Source organism: Thunnus albacares, chromosome 17, assembly GCF_914725855.1.
Source record: "Thunnus albacares chromosome 17, fThuAlb1.1, whole genome shotgun sequence".
Taxonomy (NCBI): Eukaryota; Metazoa; Chordata; class Actinopteri; order Scombriformes; family Scombridae; genus Thunnus; species Thunnus albacares.
This window is the reverse complement of record NC_058122.1, coordinates 26,725,939-26,733,273: the sequence shown is the minus strand read 5'-3', so window position 1 is coordinate 26,733,273 and position 7,335 is coordinate 26,725,939. Positions and strand designations below refer to the sequence as shown.

Below are 7,335 nucleotides of genomic sequence, written 5' to 3'. Positions count from 1 at the left end.
CATCTCACAGGGCTGTATTTAATATCCTCTCACTTCTACACTTTCAGTAAGCTTTTCTTTCAGATTTTCTTTCTTTCCTCGCTGCCTCGCCCTTGGTCTAGGTCAGTCCTGCCAAGGCTCATGTGTGTAGGGTACAAATTGATAGCAGGCTTTGGATGTCATATCTAATTAGTCTCCAGGTGCCTTGTTTCCCCCTTCACCCATCCCGTTCCACCATCTCTCCATGACTTTGTTCTATAAATGCCAACCTCGGCCTCCAATTTGTTCTCACCCAAATGACTTGTCAATAAAGCTGCGTTAATCATGTCCCACATGTGCCGACAAGTGCCAAGAATTTGCCCGGCAGTCACTTGCATGCACAAAGTCACCCCTGCTCAGGGTAACATAGGTGTTTTGGAGAATTTCTGTATTATCTTTATTTTGTCTTAATTTACTGTTCGTCAAGCCCATCCCCCTTTCTGTAGCTATACCTGCCAGACTTTGCATTCTTGCACGGCACATAGAGTTTATGCTGATAATGGTGGCAGATTTACCACTAGTAATTTTTAAAGTAGAGTAATTGATTCGGAACAGAGCAGTTTCACATTTCTGGAAGATAACCATCTGTCTCTTACAGCGCTAGTGAGCTAGCTAATTAAGCTAAGGTGAAACTAAAATGGCTGCTGACTTTTTAATGTCTCCAGCTGACTCTTTTTAAAACCAGAATCCTATAAAAGAGGCTTTACATGGATGCTTTGTTTGTATTTTCAAACAGTATGTTTTCATTTTTAACATTACAAGAGTGAAGGCTTTTAGGATGAGGAAGGACGAGTATTCGTAAACGCTATCTCGCGTAAAACTAGGCTAGGGTTACTGGAGTGTAAACTTTCTCACAACCAGTAAAGAGATGCTAAAGTTAGCATAACATCCAAAAATACCTTCCACAAAGTGGTGAAATAGTAGGGGACTGCCCATTAGTCCGACAGCCTGTTATTCTGAAAACAAACAGCCATTGTTCCAAAGGCCCGTTGCTCCAAAAACACACACTCTGGATTTGTTGGAGTTCAGTTCTGCAGGCTTACTACTATGTTGTGACAACACTGTGGTTAAGGTCTGGTTAGGTTTAGGCACAAAAATCATGGTTTGGGTTAAAACGATCACTTGCATGTCAAAATGCACTAAGATATCAAGGACAAACTCCAGGGAGAGTGTGTATTTTCAGAGCAACAGACCTTTGGAGCAGTGGACTTTTGGTTTTGGGTTAACAAACTATTGGGGTTTTGGAATAATGGGCCGTTGGACCAACGGCACCGAAATACTACACAGTGGATGTATAGACATGAGTGGGGCTTTCTTGATTGTAACCCCACAAACTTATATAGCCAGCATTATATTTTGTACTTCCTGACCTTGGAAGTAACGCTTTGTTAGTACTGTGAGTAGTAATTTAGTTATCCAGATATGCTAACAATTGCTGCTCATTGAGAGAAATCCAAAGCTTGACAGGCCTGTGCATACTTAATGTTGCTAAGATATGATTTTGGAAAACCACTGTTTGGTGGAAGTATAGTGAACAGTTTCGTGGACTTGTCTTTCCACTGCTGTCTCTCACGGTTATTACCTGCTTGGTCTTCACCTGTCAACAACTTGATGGCTCCAGATGAAAGGCTACTTGGGACCATAAATCACATTTATGAGCCGATTCTTGGTTTTATATCAGTGCATAAAAGCGCAGCTCCGAAAATGTGAAAGTAGCTGCAATCTTAGAAACTGATAGGCTGGATTAACCTTACTCTTCTCTGATATTAACTGATATCACATTACTAAATATTTTAAGTGCAAAAATTAGACTGTTTTTCTTGTATCACAGCTTTCAAGAAACAAGCTTATTTCCTTTTTTTGTGTTGATCATAAATGAGAGAAATAGAAATCTGATCCTTGAAGTGGCTGAACTAGCAGAGTATAACATAAATCTTACCACTTAGAGGGATATGCTACTGGATAGTGTGCAAAAAAAAAAAAAAAAAAGTAAAACCAGAGGAGGGAAGTGAAATATCACTTTAATATCCCATTTGAACAGCTCATAGACACCGCCATGATCCACAAGTTTGTCCATTTGACAAACAGTACTGTCCTTGCTGTCTCAGTAATCTGAGCCAGTTTGTCTGAAAGCTCTCCAAGGACCAAAGGATACGTCTGTTTTTATGGTCGGTATTTACGGAGACGCGACACAATATTTGTCCCTCTGAAACGTTGCCCCTGCCTCTGAAATTGTCCAGAGATTTACACTTGTTTTTTACTTCTGGCTGCAGCCGCCTGCTTTGTTTCTTTTTGTGGGCAACTAGCGCTTCTCTCTCAAGGGAACCTGTATGGGAACAGTGTGGTTGTCTCAAATGATTCCCTCCCAGTCCGCACCAAGCTGATGTGTGATGAGCGGTCTGGTGTTCTCCCGTGCATCACCCGGGTGGGTGGTGCACATTGGTGGTGGTTGAGATGATTTTCCCCCCTTCACTGTGAGGGACTTTGTGTATCAAGATAAAGCGCTAAACAATTGTAATCCATTATTATTATTATTGAATCTCCAGTGCATCATGGCATGTGTGAGACACTGATCTTTTCAGTGGCCGTGGGAACGGTGCAGGTTGGCCGCAGGTTGGATGTCCTCTGGATTCCACCTGAGCTTTCTTAATACTCTTGTTCATGCCAACTCCTAATTGGTGTATTATGCTGTCTTTGCTCACCAATTAAATGGGGAAGAGCGGCATGGAAAGGTGAGCTGGTTGGCAGGGAACTGTGTGTTTTCCCATCAGTCTCAGTTTTCATTTAGAGAGTCCATTGCTGACAGGCATTATTAAGTAGTAGACTGGGATATTTATAAGTATAATGGAAAAAGAAGACTTTTTATGTGCCAATGAGTCTCAACTGCTCATCTCACAGCTAAAAAGTAGTATTTCTCTACAATGGTAAATATTCACAACTAAATGAGCTACAATCAAAGGTAAAGTGAAGAGAAACACCTTTTTTTTTATTGTTTAACAGTCAAAAACTTCATCAGGACTGTGTGAATATGGTTTGATCAGAGTTGACTGACCTGGCAATCACATTTTTATTTTTTTTTATTGGCGTACACAAGTATATGATAATAATGTTTCAACTTGAGCAAAAATCCAAACTTATCCCAAAGCTAGAGCTAAACTGAATGAACATAAGAGGAAGAAGATGAAGAAATAGGAGAAATATGAGATTGCAAAACTGGTTTGTATCCAATATAAATGTAGGTTGATGGAGGAGCGTGCTGACTGAAAGCCAATGTGAGTAAAAGGGAAGATCCTCTAGTGAAATATTCAATATATCACTTATGTATAGTCATTAATTGGCTAATTAGTACCATTCATGTTTAAAAGAATGGTAACAATCAATTTTGATGGATCGTGGACAGTCTTTGGTAATATTGTATTGAAGTTGGGTTGTAATATGTTGTGACGGTGTGGACAACTAATTAAAGACAATGAGTTTCACCTGATCTGGACTGTTGCCGCTGACAGCGACTCGGTGAGCTGATTGTTCTCAGCTGGCTTTGATTGTGGAGGTGGCAAACTGGTAAAGGGGCTGCCGAGAGAGCGGGAGCGAGTCCTGGGGAGCGGAGCATGTATGTCGCGGGTAGTTTGCCCGGCGAAGCTACTGATACTGCACTCACGGTAGGGGGGCGTGTGCCGTTCGTAGCCATCTAGGGCTGTCAGCGGCGAAGGCAGATAGGACAGGGGGAGATGTTCCTGTGGTAGGGCTGAGTTTAGTCAGGGACACACTAGGAGTGCCCTGCTGCTTCCCAGCTTTGTATTGGAGCGTTTGACTTGCTGTCAGCTGCTCCGGTGCTGGACCAACAATTCCCCCACGGGCTCTTGCTGCATATGGGCCGTGTTGGACTGGCGCCACATGCCTAGACCCCAGGGGGGGGGTCTTGTTTGACCGGACAGTTTAATGGTCATTTTAAATAAGGACATTTTAAGTTTTTGTGTTTAGTTTTGTCTGTTACTGTCCTGGTTTATTCTATGGTTATTTGTGACTTTTTATAGATCTTAAAAGCAGCAGCAGCAGTATATTGGTGGCAACCGGGGCAAACTGGTGGAAAGATAGCTGATAGAAATGGGGGAGATACATGACTGTCTCGGCTAGTTTAGTCTGCACGCCCCATAGTAGTGTGAGATCAAGTGTGCCTATTTAGGGTGGAATCATGTGGTTTTCACTGTGTTAAGTCTAATGTGTTTCCTTAAATGTTTCTTGCAACAGGACGTGTGGGTGTGTGTGTACCCACCTGTCAGCTGTGTTACTTGTGTGGGGTGGTTTTGTGTGCTGTGACACTCAGGGCAGCTGTTTAGCTGGGGGGGGGGCAGACTGTCTGAGGGGGGTATGTAATAGCTTGGCCAGTACTATCCTCGGTCCATGAAAATGCCGTTGTCTGAACTCATTGCTGTAAAATAAAGTCTGTGTGTAACTTACCGGGAAAAAAGGTGGTGGCAGCGGTAACTTTTCAGCCAGTCCAGTATTAAATATTCATACCTACAACAAGGTTTATTACAATATTTTCCTTTCATTCAGATGACACTAATGGCGGTGAGCTACCATGCAAGGCGCTGACATAAACCATCAGTGGTCAGTGTCTTGCCCAGGAACTCATCCACGTGTGAGTAAGAGGAGCTGGAGTTCGAACCGCCGACTATGCCACATGGATGTCTGGGGCTATACAGGATTCATATAAATCAGCTTTCAAAGTTGCACCTGTTTGTATTTCCCTACACCTTGAACCCCTCCACAAACATCTACAGCCACTTCTGACCCCGTCCATTCTGCCTTGCCTCTGAGGAGACTAATAATCCAGGTCATTTTACCGCAAATCTGACACTCCCCAACCATAAGCTGTAAATCCACAGACTTGTTCAGCTAATAGCTGGAGGAGGCAAGTCGTTAAAGCTGCCAGGAATGGCTCATCACTCCGCTAAGTGACCAAAGTCACTTGAAAAAAATGCAGACTATTTTTTCCATTTACTTTTACCTAAAGGACACTCTGAAAACCAGCAGAGTGAAGAGTTTGCAGCTATCATGAAACAGAATTACCTGCAAAGCACAACCAAGGTTCCCTCTCGCTGGCTTCCAGTAATCACAACAGGACGTTCACAGTTCCTCTGCTGGTTGTAATGCTGATCTACAGGAATACAAAGCATTTGTAGCATCTTGTGACAGGTGTGCGCCACTAATTTATTGGGAAAGTAATCACTCTGGGATAACTAGCCACTAGTGCTAAGTGGGATTCATTAAGGCTATGATTGGTCTCATCAGCTGGTTCAACCAGGTAGCTCTGTGCTGTAATGATCAATGCTAATGTATGTTTGGACCCCGATGTACTCAGTAATTATAGGATATTTGCCCAGCACGTTATGAATGAGCACATTACTGCTCATCTTGCCGGTGTCCCTCATCCATTCTCTTGAAGGCCTTGGCACATTAACACATGGAGGAAACCCTGACCACGCTGCCTCGGCTCAGCCTCGGCGGACAAGCCAGGCCTGTCAAGCGGCATCTCCTCCCAATAAGCCACTTGGCTCAGATCAGTCGTGCAAATTGAACATGACAATGAATCAAGGGCCCTTCAGCTGTCACACACTGTCTCTGTTTAGCATATGCTGTGAAATTTACTCTGCTGTTCAAAGCTATCTGCAATAGTTACCGTTGGCAAGGCCCCACATTCTACACCCATCCTAACTTTTCCACACTCTTCTGTCGCCACATCTCTACCCTCTTTCACTTGGACTATACTAAATGGACTCAAGAGAGAAAAAGTCCAGAATTTTCCAAGTTGGGGTTAGGGTTAGGGTTAGGGTTAGGCTTTCCTTTTTATTTTATTTTGTTATGTGCTTCTGTTGTTTTTTTTCTTTCTTACATATTACAAGTATATTACTGATGCTTTTTCATCACCACACCTTTCTATCATTCATGGCATCAGCCCAGTTAACACACTAAGCTCCTATAACACACATCAAGTCTCACGTTTTAGTGCCTGTGATCACTCTGTGAAGAAAATATGTTTAAGAAACACTGAATTTACTGAAATACTATCAACATGCATCGAAGCTTCAGGTGATTGTGAGCATCAACAGACAAAATGACAACATTTTTATGACCACTTTTCAAGTCTCCAGCTTCCTTTCTATAGAAAGCATATACAAGTAGAGAAAACATAATAATATTACTTAATAGATAGTCACTGTATGTCACATCTTTTTACAAGATAAAAAGTTGCTGATATACGTAAATGTAATACAATATGTTGTGAAGAAGCACAAAATTTCTGAAAAACTAAACCAATTGTTTTCTTTTTTTTCATGTGTTTAGGGACCCTCTTGCGGTCCCAGGGCCCTAAGCAGCTTTGTTTGCTCACTGCCGGCTCTGGAAACACACTTTTCCTGGTGTTTTGAGACGGCGCAGCAGCAGAAAAGCAGTGGGAAGAACTGCTGTGGACGGACATTTCTCATCCTGGGCGGAGGAGGGGGAGCAGACGGAAGGCAGCTCTGCACTGTCTGGGCTCCACTGGGAGCTTTGGCACTAATTTTGTGGGAGAAGAAGATTGTTTTGGCTATAATGAAGGATCTGTTTGTTAACCCTGTGACCTTGCTGTGGATTGGGAGTTTGTCCACTCATTGTATGCCAGCTGACTGTTGTTTTGCACTGCAGTAACTGCGTTGGATGTGATTTGAGGTTTTACAGCTTTGATTATGTAGAAAAACAGCCTGGAATAAAAATAAATGTAACCCCTTTGATCCATGCGGACATGTTCGTACATCTCTGAATGTCGCAGCTGAAGCAATTATCATTGTTAGTGTGTTTTTTTTGTTATCACTGCCAAGCTCTTAGATTGAATTTGAGATTGATGACCATCTACAGCAATGAAATCTCAATAGCCACAGCTTTGGCTCCCACAAATCCTTCCCCCTGTGCATGCAAGACCTGTAGACACTAAGAATAATTCTTCCATGTCTGAAGCCTTGAAGGCTCAATCCATGATGGAGCTGTCTTGAAGCTGCTGCCAAGGTTCAGTGTCAAGGTTGGTCAAGGAGAATGACTCCACAAAACATACTGCATGAGCACTGTGTGTTGCTTTCAGCCATGCTACCTCATATATCTTGGCCTGTTGCTAAAATATCTCAACAATAATTGGATGGATTTCCATGAAATTTTGTACAGATGTTCATGGTCCCAACAGGATGAAGCCTACTTATCTTGGTGATTTTTTACTTTTTCTTAAGTGCCACCATGAGGTTGACATTCATGGCGTCTGAGTAAAATATCTCCATGACTATTAGA

General features: G+C 42.5%; 1 long non-coding RNA gene across 1 annotated transcript; it reads left to right on the top strand.

The window, feature by feature from the left end:
- The first annotated feature begins 3,472 nt into the window (after positions 1 to 3,472).
- Positions 3,473 to 6,801, top strand: LOC122967294. The gene is made up of 2 exons (XR_006398581.1): positions 3,473 to 3,677; positions 6,367 to 6,801. It is a non-coding gene; the product is annotated as an uncharacterized LOC122967294 (long non-coding RNA).
- Positions 6,802 to 7,335: the final 534 nt, after the last annotated feature.